The 17203-nt window shown below is 45.3% G+C and overlaps 1 long non-coding RNA gene across 1 annotated transcript; it reads right to left on the bottom strand.

Annotated features, from left to right (window-relative positions):
- Nucleotides 1-1398: 1398 nt before the first annotated feature.
- On the bottom strand, nt 1399-4535 carry LOC125939946 (uncharacterized). The gene is made up of 3 exons (XR_007463176.1): nt 4473-4535; nt 4074-4186; nt 1399-1519 (listed from the first exon to the last, which is right to left on the bottom strand). It is a non-coding gene; the product is annotated as an uncharacterized LOC125939946 (long non-coding RNA).
- Between the last annotated feature and the right edge of the window lie 12668 nt (nt 4536-17203).

Here is a 17203-nt window from a genome sequence, read left to right as displayed (position 1 = left end):
ATCGAATGTAGCCACTTGGTAAACAGATGGGCTTGACAAACTTATCGAATGGTATGTCTTCCGCAGTCTAGAACAAAAACGACAACGTATGTGGAAAGACAGTATCGCCGACATTGACTCGGATGAAATACTGGTATTTTCATGTGAAATTTTTAACTCGTCCATATATGCAAAGACAATCCGCACGCCCCACATTCTGGACTCAAATATGGAAACATTTCACTGTATGTTTAACTGAAAACTTGTTCTGATATGTACGCCAACTACACATCACTTGTGCTAGCTGATATTCGCTACTCATTTGAGCTAGCACTTCGTATAATTATAAAAAAAACACTGTTCGTCTGGTCAAGCACGCGTCGACAGACGCAACAATTATGAAGAAATCTGCGAAGCTTGACTCTGAGCTCAATAGCATCCATTTATACAGCACGGACAATGGATCAAAAATTAAAAAGTGTCAATGACAGTGATTAACAAAATATTAAATGATGTGCAAGCCCTTCATAAATTTGATATTGTTTTAAATTATTCCTTCCAGTTGAAGGTTGTCGTTGTCTTTTTTAACAGCGATAACAAATCTGCTGTTATGGTCCATAAAAGCAGTTCGACTGCGACCCTCTTTTGCCACGATGCTCTATTGCTCAATTACATTTTTTTGCCCTTCCCTCTGTGCACACACGCTGAATTGCCTGAATGTCCCTCATCTTCACCGGATACCGTGCCTCGTGTTTCCTTAATCCTCTGGGTTACGCAGCTTCTCGTCTACACCTCAGAAAGTGTACATTTATAGCCAAAGTCTTTGTGCCAACATTCCCGGACTTCGCTTATTGCGGCTGTTGGCTGGGTTCCCCCTTCGGCCTTGTCGCATAGCTCATACTTAAACACAAATCATTTACGCGCCTCATGGGGGGATCGAACCAAGGTCTTCCACCGCTGCAACCCAACGCTCTAATTGTGTCACATCGCATGTGTCACATTGCGTAGCACCGGTATACCAGAGCACATTTCCTTTACGCCAATTTTCTTACACGCCTACGACGCAGGGATCCAGTGGGCAAATTTAGAGGATCCGATTAGCCACTTCACGAAAACTTCACATCACATAGATTCCAAGGTGTGCCTTGAACCTGCATATTGCTTTCTATCTCGAAGGGTACCCTCAAATCCTCAAAGCATTAGGGTCAACACCTAGTTCAAAGAATCGCGTAGAAGCTCTGCAAGGAAATCGCCAAACCAGTGCACGCGATAATGAAATTCTCTGTCTTAGGTTTTCTCGCAACCTGATAGTATTATCAGCAGGAAATTTCCGCTTTTAAATAATATTCCCCAAACACAAGGTTTGGTGACGCAGTCAGCACATGCATCAGCATTTACCTTGAGGAGGGCAATGTCGTAGCCAAGTCCAGCGCGCTGTGTGTATAAGGGATGCAGTATTTTTTTCTCTGCGTAAAGGCGGGGGCCCTGAGCCCCGTTTGTTGTGTTGTAGAATATCCTTACCCAGTCTATAGGCGTTTCCCTAAAAACAAAACGAGAACTATAAGTAAGTCGATCATCCTTCCGCTGTTGTAATCATAGACTTGCATCAAAATGAACTGCCTGCCTCTTACTGCGGAATCATCAAGCATGTGTGACGTGGTGTAATGTAGTCTTTTTTTCTGATGCAGCAACGATTGTATTGACCGTAGCCATGCCGTGACAAAGCAAGCTCTGAGATTATTCTGTGGCTCAAGGTAACACTGCAGAGTAAATGGGTAATGCATTCACTTAATGTAACTATGCTTCCTCTAAAATTATAATAGGTAGTTTGGGTAATATCTGACTTATATACCATTCTTTCAGTAACGTGCTTTCTGTAGCTGCTTGACTACAGATTACAGATATAATATTATAAGAGTACAAGAAGGTATTCTTATACAAGAGCGGTACTTGGAAGAAAATTCCCCTTTCTATCTTTTTCTTTTACAAAATTCCACTCACCAAGCTCACTTTCAGACAATACGAAGTGAAAACTTCTTAAAATAACTTCCAGTCTTTCTGAGGCATCTTATCCCTGTTTATTTCTTTATGTCACGTGTGCTTCTCCACCTGTCAGCCCCCCTTTTTTGATTGTTTCTAAACGACGACACTTCCATGACATGTCATGGTATTTCAGTTTAGTTGTTACTACAGTTTATGAGTGACACTCGAACACGCTATTTAGTGTATTAAAAAGTGCGCATAAAGAGGAACCCCTGTATTTACGTTGCCTTATAACTGCTTATATCGATGAAGCCGGTTAACGCTATGCAACTATACACAGGGTGTTTCACTGAATTTGGGCCAAACATTAAACATATGCAAATGCTATGTAGCTGGACAGAACCAAAGTAATGATGTTTGCCGTGGCTTGGAGACACTCAGGTTATTTTTTTTTGCATTCCTCCTAGTTGCATAATCAGTCTTCATTAATTAATCAACTTCTCTAATAATATTAAATTGAAAGTGTAAATCAGAAAATTAGAGCAGTATGAAAAACTCCCGACACAGATTTCCGTTGCTCAATACGTGCTACATAAAAGTGTTTTTCCGAGCGTGAAAGATGCCCACGAATAGGTGCAAAGTACCTCGAGCGGCCAGTCGCGTGGCAATGTTGCTTGTGTTCGCGGGCTTCTTTCACGCTCGCAAAAACCATTTTTATGTAGCACGTATTGAGCAACAGAAAGCTGTAGCGGGAGTTTACCATGCTGCTCTACAAATTCTCAGTGACACTTTTCGTCTAATTATAATAATTGAGAAGTTCATTACTTACTTAGAGTAATTATCTAATTAGGTGGAATGCAAGAAATATTGTCAGCATCTTCAAGCGACGGCCAACAACAGTTCTCTTGGTTTGGTCTTGCTACGTAGTATTTGCATATTTTGAAATTTTGGCCCAAGTTAAGTGAAACACCCTTATACAACGCTTCGAAATTACATACAACGCTATGCAGTCACCTTCATCCAAAGAAACATTATAAGGACTTGCAACACTAGCACTTGAAATGGAGTTGTTGAATTGAGGAATCAAGAATTGGGCCATGTTACGCCTTTATTATTTCCTGAAATATCAGCATGTGCGAAGTTAAAGCGCGACGCCAACAGCCAACACCTAACGGCCCTTGAACACAACTGCATGAAACCGCCACCCGAAGCTGCAGGTGTGTAAAACTCGGCTGCATGTGCACTATGGACCATTCCCAAACTCGTTACAGTACCGGTGCTGATGGCAGTCCCGAAGTCTTCGCGACTGCCAATCGTCGGCCTTTACTAGGCCGACGATTGGCAATTTTTGTTGCATAAAGACAGTACCTAATAATGTCTTATGCGGCTTATGAGGGTGCATAAATGCTTAGAGATGCTTTGAAACGCATTCAGATTACTTGCGGTTTGTTTCAATCAGTATATGCTGCTCAACTACCGAAATAATTTCGTAAAGTGCGTGGTTAAATATGAGTCTCGAAATTCTTGCCACACGAAAACTTGCACCACGATATGCCATATATCATTGTCGTCTATATTGACTTTACCAATAAATATTCCTCTTACGCGTTGCAGCACTCAATGCATCACAAGTATATTCTTCTGGTGGCGTGAACGCGCGCAATAATGGTTCAGGCAATAACATGTCAATAATCATGGTTTACAACTACGCACAATGTGTTCAACATTGATCGAACACGTAATGAAGTAGAATCACTGTATATATGAAGTGAAATGCGCCTTTGCGTTACTATTTTACTTTAGGAAAGTCTTCGTAGTGATGGTATGCAGAGCGTGTAAAATCCCATTCCAATATATTTTGTTGCTTTATGAACCCATGTATTCTGCATACTAACATATACTATGGCTTATAATGATGAAGTGAATCTCTTTTTTTTTCATTACCGCGAGCCTTTTCAGCTTTGATCATTTCTATGGCACAAGTGTCCTGCTCAGGAACTGCATTAAAGTTCTATAGTAACTTTTAAGTACGCGACAATTCGTAATGATCGTGCAGCCGACATTCAATGTGAAACTCGCATTCGTTAGGTTTCAGCTTGTAGGAAACTTACGGATAATCGAGGCAATGCGCAGCAGTCAGCACAACGTTTCGCGTGATAATGCTACCTCCGCAAGCAACGACATTGCCCTCTGTGCCTTCTGCGTGGATCCCTTGCACAAACACCTGCAGGAAAGAGCGTTCAAGGGAGCCAATGTGCTTAAGTAATAATTACCTAACACAAAAATAATGGGAAAAGGCATACCCCTTTGAACAATTGTTCAAATAAAATAAATCGTACACAATTATTTATATAAAATAAATGAGTTCATTACGCATCTCTCACGATTGAAAGAATTTACCAATGATAGGGCGAAAATTTCGATTTCCAAGGTAAAGCAAGATATAGGGCCTTGTTTTGGTATTGTTTTCCATGATGCAGCGGTCACAACAGGGATAAATTGTAACTCACTATCCATGGTGCCCTTAACTTGGAGATGCGTTTGCCGCCAGCGATCCTTCGTTGTGGCAAATTTTTACCGCACTCTGAAACGACAACCAATGACACATAAAATTCTGTAGTGGATGTAGAGTATACTGACTGCACTCAAAACGTAACCAGACTGTGTATATGTGGTATGATGAAAAATTCAACATATCAATTGTTTCTTTATAGAAGCATTGTCTCTCAGAAGATAAAACACATCTATGAGACGATGGCAATTATTTTGTGTGCGGCCTCTTCTTGAAAAGCTAATTTAATTTAAGTTTCAGAGTTTAACTTTACGAGGTATTTTTGTTTTATTGTGCCACAATTTACACCCGATACGGCCCACATTATATGGCTTATTAGGAGGAATCTGCACAGAAAATAAAATAAAAAAACAAGATGACAGTTGCTATATGTTGACTCAGTGGGAGGAACAATATCATTTCATATTTGGCCACAACTTACCTTCCGGGTTAATGCCAGCATCAATTGCCTGAAAAACGACGCAAATTGTGACTTTACTAAGATGTCTCCAGAATATGTGCAGCCACGCAGGTAATATTTATTTACTATGGCGCCTGATTGGAGAATTTCTATCAAATGGTGACGAAGTAAACTCTGTTTTGACGACCACACATTTTCACTTAATAACGGGCCCTCAAATTGTGCCCGACGTTTCCTAAGTGCTTTTGCGGCCATATCTCAAACACTACCGCAACCTTGATTCTGAGATTTCAAAGTTCATTTAAGACCTCAATTTGAATCTGACAGATGGTGTCAGAGAGATATTATACTATCAGATAAGACATAATGCACAGCCCTATATTTCTTAGGCTCTGTGCTTTAAGTAATAAAAGTAAAATACTCGTGGCTACAAAAAAAGTTGCGGTGCAGGCACGAAACAAAAAGAGTGGCTTGTTAAAGGGTCATATTATATTTCATACTCATCTGGATTGCCTAAACAACCTACAAGGACGATGCCCTGCTCCTAATTATTTTGTAATATTTATGACAATTCTTACACAAAAAGTGAATAAACACTGGAATACAATATTTATGAACACAAGTTGTTCATAATGAAATGTTTCTGAAGGGGACGGAGGACGAGTCACACCCACAACGAGACTGATGAAATCATGTCGCCGATGCGAACAAACATCATCCGGCCTCATCAGCGTCGCATACCATATAAGCATATCTCTCTTAGAGACATGTTCGTACTATCCCGAAACATAAAGAAACACTAACTGCACCACGAGACCTATTTCTTCACAAGCACATAATGTACCGACACTTCTCCCAAACCGTTTCCTGTCGTCTTTGCACATCTTCTGTAAAAATTCGTAAGTTTGCATATTGTAGTCTGAATCCTATACATGTCATTTCTAACGTTTGATTGACAGGGATATAGACGGTACTGCTTGGCATGGCTATCAGTAAAAGGAATATCAGCAATAAAGAACTTTATGGTAACTTAGATAAGTACACGCATATGAATGCAGCTATACCTGTCAAGATTTAATGCAGCTAACATCCACATCTGAAGCGCAATTACGTGCTTCTTAATCTGGAAAAAGATATAAGTTTACTCTTTGATAACTAGGCTTTATATCAATCTTATTGCTGCCTTCCAAGTCAAAGCACCTGACATTTATTAACAGGATCAGGAAGCCTAAATACGGTAGTAAATCATGAGAGAGTCAAAAAAGAGCCAGCAGGGTGGCGAAAGGCAGGCAGTTTCACAAGTTGAGTGGCTGCTTCACTACCCTTAAGTTGCCTAAGAAAACGGGTGAAGGTGAATTCTCAGAAGAACGGTGCTGGGCCCTGCGCACTGCGCTTACCTACTTTCCAGCCTAAATAATAATTTTAGCTGACAGAAACCGTGCAAGTCTTATCCAGAAAACGGCACTGCGCCAGGGTACTATCCTCCGTTCTGAGAGGAACCGAAAAAATTTTTCAACCAGGATTTATTTGCCACAATTTGTGTTGGAAAATTTATAATACTTAAGAGAAAGTTCGACCTGGTCAAGAGGCAGGGCAAGCCCAAATTGTAATCCTTATTGCCAGATAATGAAGGCGTTGAAATGTTGCCAGTCTTTAGAACGCTGACGTGTCTTAATGCTGAAAATATAAACCTACAAAAACCCCATCATTCTCGCCCCTCTCACTCTCCATGGTTATTTTTGGATCGAGAAGCGAGGTGGCATGGGCAGCTAGGCGCATACCGAAGCACAAGTTTTTTTTTCAATAATGAAACGGATGATTGTGGCTTGACTAAAATGTGTCAAGCAGCCCACGAACAACTGGCGAGCAGCTTTCGCACCAATTTTTATACGCAATCAGAGACGATAATTCGTCCGTAATTATGTGCTTCTTTGCGAGGCCTAACTTTGACACTCTTCATTGAGCTCATTTCATATTTCTGTATTATCTATATTAGCAATATTCTCATAGCTCATCGTCATAAATGTTTTGCTTGTAGTACTTCTTGGCGCATGCTGAGCGGAGTGGAATAGGACATCTTAACGTGAACCCGCCACGGTCGTTTACACATCTCACAACCAAGTTAAACAATAGCTACTTTTCAAAGAAATACTCAGTCACCTTTCGTTTTCATTTGTGTGAGCAAATGAAGTAAAGGTTTACGCTCCACATTGTTCCTAATTTCTTCATCCAGAGAAAAATTATTGTAACTTACCACGCTCGCAAGTGACATTGAAACAATCCAGAAATTCAGTATCCATCGTAACATACATGTCTCACTGCTGGTAGCTCTCCTCATGTACTGAAAACCTTCCATTAAGCTTTAACTAGAACGGCCTTATTTCATGCAAGTGTTGAACCGGATCAGTGCCAGTGTCGACGATTCAATTGTCAAGCCTGGCATCACAGATTGTTTAGTTGCAAAGCCTGGTAAGAGATGTCTGCACAATGAATGCCTTTTAACTGCCAACGCCAAGAAAGAAAGCGAGAAATAGTTTAATGAGCATATGCCTAAAGAATAGAAATCGTCTCAATCTGGCCCGGAGTAAGAACTTTGATGTATAGTCCCTAAAATCAAGCACGTGCTCTTGAACAATAGCACGTTTTCGCATAAAATGGCGAAATGAACTGTTTCTCGTCCTTGCTCGAAATCTCTGAAGCTGAACATCCATTGAAGTCGTAATGAGTACGAGGGTGTGACTGAAGGAAAATTCAACAATTAATTTGCGCTCTTTCACCCTACTAACCTACCTCATGAAAGCAGTATTTTTTTACCATCACTGACATATACGCTCGAACACTTATAGCAACCATTCAAGGAAACAGGAGGCTAACTCAACCATAGCATCAGCATGTTAAAAACGTTTACGTTAGTAAGTTCTGTTGGTGTTGTAATAATATTCCTAAACATTTTTGGGTTAGTATTAGCATAAAGTTTAGAAGAAGTTGCTGCACCTGTACGCATCATGTGGTTTGCGCACCATTTTCTGACGCAATTTCTGGTTTTCAGATTGAAGATGTATTGCAACAATGCTTTGCACGACACTGAAGGAGCAGACGAGCCTGGTTCTGACGAGCAGGCTGGGGACTTTCCTCCTGTGCTCTTGTCTTGTAAATAACCGATAAATCGATTTTCCTATTTACTCACGCTTTGTGCGATGTATTGTCAGAATTAGGATGAGCTACACCCCTAAGCAAAGGCCGCGTACACAATTTGACAGGCAACGAAAAGCGCTAACTTCCAACTGAGCTTCATGGTGCCAGAGCATGGAAATAAGTCGACGAGTGAAAAACACGTGAGTAAAAAGAGATGAAGTTTAGAAAAACAGGCAAAATCCGTATTATCGCTAGGTGCGCTCTTCGGCACCTCCAAGGAAGCTTATTTCTTTACCAGAAATAAAGACAGACAGCTTGCTCACAGATAAGCCGTGCTCGCGTGCCATCTGAGTAGCATTAACGATGATGCGAGTGCGGTTGTCCCAATGTTTGTACAATATTCGCGTGCCTTTGGAAATAGGTGTACAGTGTAGCGATAGTACGGCTTTTTTTTCCTAGCTTCATTTCTCGTTAATCACGTGTTTTTGGTTGGTGTACTCATTTCAGCGGTTTGGCACAATAAATCAGAGTTGGAAGTTAGTGCTGCTCCTCGTCTGTCACGCTGTGCACTCGTCCGTTGTTTAGCGCTAGAGCTCGCAGTAATTTTAACCTACCAACTAGCCGAAACCACTACCGTTTCTTCAGAGGTGCGGGTAGATCGAATGCAAGGCCGAGCTCCAAACTGCCTGTACACTTGCATTGTCGCCACGCCTGAGGTGAATAAAGGATAGGTTACAGTAACGGCGACCAAATTGTAGAAAGCTATTTTGTCTGAGCCACAAGATTCTGGGATGTGCTTGGGAGCCATCTACCTTGGCACTGTCGCAAAGTCCATCTACCTTCGCACTGCCCGCGTGTGCCTCTCGACATGAATGCCATTGCCGTCGCAGCAGGAGCGCCGCTTACACGACGAAAGGGAGGGAAGCTCCTGACTCGCCAGATCTGTTTCTAACGTGAGTCGCCGGCACGTGACGAGAGACGGGATATCCGTAGCGAGCAGGGAGAGCAGTTTGGAAGACGGATGGACGTGGTGGTGCATCAAAAGAGAGCTGGAGATGCAGTTGGCAGGCTGAAGACCTATGCCGGAGTGTTCTGGGGTACACTGGAAGACAGCGCAAGTCCTTCATGATTTTGGCAGAGAGGTATAGAAGCCACCCGATGCCCCTTGAGATCGAAATCTAGACGAGCACGCCAAAGAGAAGTCTCATGTTCCTCCCTGCTTTTAGAACTTTCTATCGCACTTCTTTTAATCGCGTTTCGTCTTGTATTTATTATTCATTGTGTTTTACTTTTAATACACTCTATTAGTGTAGTGTGTGCCGCGTTAATTGTCGCGTGCATTTTCATTGTGTGTCGCTCAGTATTGTACTATTTCGTATCGCTTTCTACGTCCCTACGCCGTGGTCTTTGTATTCCTTGACGCGTTAGTTTTTCTCTTGTTAATCTCTCGGTTTCGGCGAAGCTTTCCACGATTGCAGGTCGTTTGCTTATCTTGGTTTGCGGCACTGTCGCCCATTTTTTTATTGCGACAGCAATTATATGGACACTTCAACCCGATTTCTGCCGTCGGCGTCGCCGTGAGGTTCCATATAGATTCCAAGGGCGATAAAATCGTCGCCGCGCTCCGTATGCGCGAGTGAAAGCGCGCGGGGGACGGAGAGCGAACGCACGGCGGAAAGCAAACGCAACCGCCGCGTGAAAGGCCGTGGGGGTATGGGAGGGAGGGAGGCGGGGCGACGCTGCTACAGCACCAAATGCGTATCTTGAAACCGGGCGCAAGGGAAACTGGCCACTCAATCTCCCACGCGAAAGCAAGAAAACGGGAAGGAAGGCAGCGCGGGAGGGAGGGGGGGGGGCAGCTTCTACTCTGCCAACAACTAGCTTGTACTGGCTGTCGTGGCGGTCGCCCGCAACGCCTCTTATCTCCACACGGCTCTGACTTTTGCATGCGCCGTGCATTCGCCGCTCAGTTTCCCTTGAAGCGATACACCGCACGAACCTTCGCCCGCTGCGGCGGCTGCGCTTGCTGCCAGCGTTTCGAAAGTCGTTGCCTGCGGTCATTCAGTGTGATCTATTCATGTTTGCATGTGCGCAATGACACCACGCTTCTCAATTCAGTTAGAAAGCGAATGTGTTCAAGTTTATGCAGCCGTTAAACTACTATCCCTACTCCGAATAGCTATCTGCTAATTTGCTATCGCAATTGATGCTTCGCCTTTCGGGCGAAACTGCGACATTTTTTTTATTAGGCTACTGAGTGTTCGTTTTTTCGTGGCATGCCGGCTCATGCCTCCAGTCTTCTGTCGATCACCGTGCACCTTATCGCCAGTCAGCGGTCGAACTATCCGTTACCGTCCGTGGGGTGGCTTTATTGACGATCAATTCCCTCCATTTCGGTGAGTCCAAATGATTTAATCACCATCTTTTGACCGGCATCAATGATGGCTCTAAATGTATGAATGCGTCAGCACACAGAACCAGTCGAACAACACCGTTATATTCTAACTTCAATGTCACCGCACTCGTCTGGTCTGAGACTCACAAAAAAGGAGCTGACAAGCTGATAGAACAAGAAAAAATCAGAACTCCTCTGGGAGTTGCCTAAGTATGCGTAAGCACTGTGTCACTTGCTGAACTCAACGCAGCCCGGTCTCATTATCAATGCTATGAAACTTGATCCGACCACTGGCCTGCCTGCCCGGCCTCAAAGTGCCAAGAATGAGGCAAATTATGTTTTTCATTAAACGTGTTGGATGGTCACTTCACTAAAGGAACCTTTTCTAACCTTTCTATACCCACTTTTAGGATCATTAGGCCGAAATCGCACGTATACTTTGTGGGAACGCTTAGAGAGCGTTGAAGTTGCATGTAGGCGCCCTAGGAACGCTGACGTGAATAGTGGATAGGAGCCAACCGTGGAAGAGCACGGACGCGCTAGCCGTGGCGTGAGAGACGCGCGAGCTTCAGCTGGGCGCCCTTGGGCGCGGCCGGCCGGAACTGAAGCTGTGGCCGTGGACTGCGGGACCGAGGCGTTTTCCCACATTGGCGCCCGTAACGTGGGGCCCCGGCTGCGTGCCGGGAGGAACAATGGTCGTGGGGAAGGCTGTAGTTACCTGTTCCACGGCTAGTAGCGACTCCAACCCGGCCATGGCGCGTGACAACTTTCGCGCTGTGAGCTGCACCTCTGGCGTTCGATGACGTGCGATTCCGCCGGTTCCTCCTCCGGCGCCGGTCGTTGTGGTGGCGTGGTCTTCAACGCAATGTTGCAGCTCCCGGTGCCGCCGTTCGAGAAGGGCATCGCCAGCACAGGTGACATCATGCGCACGATCACGCCAGCACCACCTCAAAAGCGGCTCCTTCCCTCGGTGCCTGGTTCTCTGGTTCTCTGCTGCGGTGCGGTATGATTTGTGGTGGCAAGGCATTGAGCGGGCGGCGGCTCCTTCCGGGGACCTGCTGTGTGCACTTGTCAGAACGAGGTCGGAGAAAACTAGACCAGGTGTGCGGAAGGGGACGGTTTAGGGCCCTTCGGTTCCTGCAAGACCTCGACATGGTTTAGGGCCTCTGGTTCCTGCAAGACCGCGACTCCGAAGTTGCACCACCTGGTCTGCTCAATCTTCGCGAGAAGTCTGTCATGGAAGCCAGTCAGATTTAGGGCGTGCAGGTTCCTGGAAGACCTCGGTGACTCGGCCTTGACGACTCCACCGATCCTCGTTCGGTGGGTGAGTGATTTTGGAACGCGTATTAGCGGTGTGTGTGCGTGTGTGTATTTCGTTGTGATCGCGGCCGTGCTCAGCAAGCGCGAAGCGTCGTCGCCCATGGCGTCTCTGCATTTTTCGTCGTCCGTGCCGCCGGGTTCCAACGCCGTGTTGCAAGCCAGCGCCGTCAACGCCCTCGCAGAGGGAGGGGCAGTGTAGGAACGCTTAGAGAGCGTTGCAATTGCATGTAGGCTCCCTAGGAAAGCTGATGTGAAAAGTGGATAGGAGCCAACCGTGGACAAAGAAAATGACGGACGCGCGAGCAGTGGTGCCAGAGACGCGCGAGCTGCGGCTGAGCGCCCTTGGGCACGGCCGGCCGGGACTGGAGCTGTGGCCGTGGACCGCGGGATCGAGGCGTTTTCCCACAGCTTCTTCGTGCCAACGCCAACTACCCCTTTGAGACGATTGCCATGTGTTAATAAAATAATGATCATATGGGACCTTGGCTGACGAGCGCCATAGCTAAGCAGCACGATACCGGAGTGTGTCGCATATACTTGAAACAACGAAAGTTTCGGTATGACTCTACAGATGTTAAATAAACGTGTCACTTCAGAAGTACGGTGTTTCGCTTGATTGCCCGAATGTTATTCGCATTACCATCGATATTTATCGTTAGAAGAGTTCTGCTGTAATGCTACTATTTCATTAGCTCCAGTCACATAATATATACGAGCTGGTGGAAAGGCGAGTCACATTATTTATTCCTTAAATGCTACGGGCAATTCCTTCCAGCTGTGGCGCACTTTCAGAGATTCCTTTATCCATTGAGTGTAGCCGGACACGCGAGTAAATCCGCTTGGGTGACCTGAAGAGCCGCATCCAAAAGTGAACGACACGACGCCCACTTGTTCCGACAAACCATCCTTGTTCCACACTGTCAGTGGTCCTCCAGAATCACCCTAAGAAAGACGTGCAAGAAAAAACAAGACGTATGTTATAATACCACAATAATCAAAGAGGCACAGCAGTAACGGTTCGTAGAAAAAAAAGAGCCGACTAGCGCCAGCTTGGAAAATTGCAGCCCAATTTCCAGCGAAGCTGTTCCGTTGGCGCAGTTGTAAGAGTAATTTTAGTTGTGTGTAATTATTCAGACACATTAAACATTGAGAGTATGCGACTGCTTCATTGTAATGTGCTTGTGAAATTTTGCGCCGCTTTTGAAACCTAAAAACGCTTCGAGACGTAATTTAAGGGGCATGCCTTAGTTAGGTCAAATTTGATGTATTTTGGCTAGAAATAAGGCAAGCCGCGCCTCTTTCTTTTATAGAATGCACACTTCGTGTGACTTGGAGTTCCCTTGGGACACTGGGAAACAGCATAAAATTACCAAAAATGTCGTAGAGAGCTTCAGAAAGTAGTACTCCACAATTCCTGTATTCGATGCAGATGCATGCAACATTTAGAGTGTGCGCGCCAAGTGTTGCAAAATGGGGAGCTATTATTTTAGAGCTAAACAATATCCTACGCCCCGAAAACATGACGGTCTCTTTAGGGCATTTTGTTTGCTTGGCTAAAGCGCAAAACGGAGCTTCTGGTTGGGTCAGCTGCGAAAGAAGCTAGGGCATGTTATCGCCGATCATTTCACAGTTTGGCCTTCATGATGCATTTGAATGTTCTCAGGTGCCACGAGCGGTAACGTTTACACATTTTAGGGGCAGAAACATGCACCTTTAGATGGAATCTGAAAATCAAAAGACGGTAAATTCGAAGGTTCGCTAATAGAACTGTGGGAGCATTATAAACAGATGGTAAAAAATCAAAGCTACAGAAAGGTATAATGCTGTAAAATTTTTAGCGCCTGTCTGTTGTACCTGTCCTCTTTTCATCCTCGTCTCTATGGCGCTGTTTTTTCTTGAAGTTGTAAAATTTGAAGAAACAATTGCTGAAGCAGTGTTCGACACAATGATTAGAAAGTTGGCTGCGCTTGATTGTGAACAGCCGGGAGCTTATGATGAGGATATGTTCAAGATAAAGTAGAAGCTTGAACTTTGTCAAGAAGAGCGTTTTCAATGTACACTGGAGAGTGCAAGAGGAGAAGTCTTGGCATGTGGAGAGACAGCCACTAAAATGGTTCCCACTCTCGAGTGAACGCATGGTCAGCAGACCAACATTGAAATTATCATTTATGACGGGCTCAAAGTTACACAAAACGAAGACAATACGCGAGCCTTCACTCGACACTACGAATCAATTTTAGCCTCTACGCAGGTCAACTGTGAAATATTCACCGATTGTTCCTTGATCACAAGATTCGGCTTTTAGAAGAAGTGGAGACCAAACTGGCAACAGCAATAATAGAACTCGACATGCGAATCGACTGAAACCTTGCATCTCAAAATGTCTTCTGGTGCGGATGGCGTTAGGGATGTGTTGTATAAAACATTTAAAATAAGCATAGCCCAATTTCTGGCGGAACTAATGAGGCGTATAATTTAAACGCATTACATTACTACCACCATTTGGGAAAGCATCCCCGTTTACATGAATGCGACAGTGGCGCATCGCATCGCATTTCTAGCGCATCGCATTCATGTAAACAGTGGTAATGCGCTAGAAAGGCGCATCGCATTAATGCGCGAGGCGATGGTAGATTTACGGGCGCTACGTGGCGCTAGTTCGTAGCGCTCGTAGCCACGCACGTGGCGCTACGTTCACGGGAGAGTTAATGCGCGACATGTAAACGGCGTTGCATCGCCTTTCCCAAATGCGCTTGGAAATGCAATGCGCTACTGTCGCATTCAAGTAAACGCGGCTATGCATTGTTTTGATCTCAAAGACGGAACACAAAGAAAAATATCAGTCCATCCCATCGTACCCACCAATGTGCCTAACAAACTGTCGGTATGGATTTTTATGAAATTTCTGGCGCGACGCCATTAGATGGTCATAACAGACATAGATGGGTCTCATCAGGCCTGCGGCATACATTATCGCTCCATTGTCACAAACATACACAAAATGCGGTGCGTATTGAAATGTTTTGACGGCATGGAAAGCTGAAGTCGACGTCCTTCAAACAGACTCTGAAGAGACATTTGATTTTGTAGATCATGGGGTTTCGTTCACAGTGTAGCATCAAAATAATCTCGGCACGATCATATCTGAGGGGGTGTCCATGGCGAATCCGAATTGTAGTAGGACATTAATAGTCGATCCGGCATTGGGGGCTCCTTTTGAAGTAAAGCGTTCTGCAGGCCAGGGATGTCCTCTCGGCCCACTATTGTTCAATATATATATTTCGCAACGTTGTATAAGGGTATTATCGAAAATTATTCTATTGATAGGTTTTGCGTACAAGCCACTAAAGTAAAGCTTCTGGCGTGAGCATACACTGCTGCTGTATGTTGCGCTGATAAAGAGAGTATCCTTACAAAGAACAGTGTTGTCAAAAGCATCGTTGAGGTCACGGGCATCTATGTAAACTGAGGGAGGTGCCTGGGGTTCTTGAACGGTGAGTGGCCACCCACCCTTGACAGTTTTGCCAGCGTAAGGTGGGTAAGAGCCCTGCCTGAGTGTCCCACTAGAGACCCAAAAAGAAAATAAGACTATCGGCGAAAGAAAGCAAGTTGCACTTTCGCCCGAAACGTGAAGCATCGATTGCGATAGGAAATTACCAGTCATACGATGTAAGGATAGTACTTTTATCAGCCGTATCAACTTGTAAACATTCGCTTGCTAACTAAATGAACAAACATGATGTCATCGCGCACAACAAATATGAACACATCACATTCGATGACCGCGGACACTCGCTCTGAAAACGCTGGCGTGAGAAAACGCGGCCGCAGCGGCGAAGCGAAGTGATCTTCGTGTTGTCTATCGCTTCAACGCAAACTGAGCGCCGAGAAAACGCAGCACGCGCAAAGCTTCGAGCCGCCGACGCACCTAGGCTCTGCCCCCAACGCAGATCACTCTCAAAATACGGCCGCGTGACCGCGCGCAGACACCACATACGCAATTGCAGCCGGAGTAGGATTCCGACCCTCACCTCCTCCCCCCCCCCCCCCCCCCCCCGCTCCCGCCGGTGCCTCGCAACGTTGGGTGCCTCGCGCATGACGGAAGACGACCCGCTTCCCCCCCCCCCCCCCCGCTTTCCAACATTTCGCGCGGGCGAGATTGAGCCGCGATCGTCGGCTCCCCTCGCACGCTTTCACTCGCACATACAGCGTAATGCGCGCGGCGACGGTGCTATCGCCCTTGGACTTTATGCAGAACCTCGCGGCTACGGTGACGGCAGAAATGCGCCTGTAGTGTCCATTTAATTGTTATCTCAATAACAAGAGCAAATAAAGAAAATACGGATAGGTGGATGGCCGAACACCTCACGTTTTCTAAAGCCACGGTATGTAACCTATGATTTGCATCCAGTGCACCCGAGGTAACGTGCAGATTACGCATTGTGTCTTCGCCACGTTTGTGTGGGCGTCTTCATGGGAGCGCTTTAGTCGACATACATTATTGCGTAGGGTGAAGGATGGGGGCGAGAGTTTGAAAAGCCTGTTTTTGCGACAGGTGGCAAACCGTTTTTTTTTCAGTGTAACCGACTCTTTTCTGCGAATTGTGATTTAGGAAGGGTTCAAATTTGCATTACGCAAGCTTAAAGCGGGCAGCGGTTTCATGTGCGGCTCGACTCGTGGTTAATGAAAACAAGCGTAACATGGGGACGGGTTCTTGCTGCAGGGTTTTCGAACGAACTCTAATAAAAAGAAGCTATGTCTGGAATGAGATGATATAGTATTGCCTGTCCCCATGTACGGGGCCATTGTCAGCGCAGGAAAGGGCACGGATCTCTTAAATCGTATGAAAAGAATGCGAGATAGTCCTGGAGCCATGTTCAAACTACATACAAAAACAATGAGAATTGTTTTTAAAAACGGGTTTCTTTTTACTGTGGGGTAGAAGTTCACCATAGACGTTCGCTGTAAAAAACCGGAGGCAGTTGATCATGTTTTTCTTCGCTGTTAGGAGCGGGTATATTCTCGGGACCTTTTACAGCGAGCGCTAAAGACAGACTTCCCATTACATTCACATGAAAGATTTCTGAACATTGACAGTGCCGACGGAGTACCATACGACTCGATAATGCTCACTGACCTGCACTGTCTATGGCACGCCCACATGGCGGTTTTTCACGGTGACACGCGTGAGCGACCCGCCCGACTGCTGTGCCATGTCTTCCTGGATGGCTGTCAAGGGTAGAGCCCACGGCAACGCTTGGGAAATATTAAGCGACAGCTCAAGCTGAGTTGCACTGAGTGCTTGAACTGTAAAATACTTAGTATTGTTTGCTGTACAATTTAACCTTTGTCTTTTTGGTTAACGTGTGTTTCACCCTGACCGGCGATAAAGGAGTGTAGTGCCATCTGTGATGGCACC

Source organism: Dermacentor silvarum, chromosome 9, assembly GCF_013339745.2.
Source record: "Dermacentor silvarum isolate Dsil-2018 chromosome 9, BIME_Dsil_1.4, whole genome shotgun sequence".
Classification (NCBI taxonomy): domain Eukaryota; kingdom Metazoa; phylum Arthropoda; class Arachnida; order Ixodida; family Ixodidae; genus Dermacentor; species Dermacentor silvarum.
Note: the sequence above shows the minus strand (reverse complement) of the source record. Positions and strands in the feature narration are given on the sequence as shown.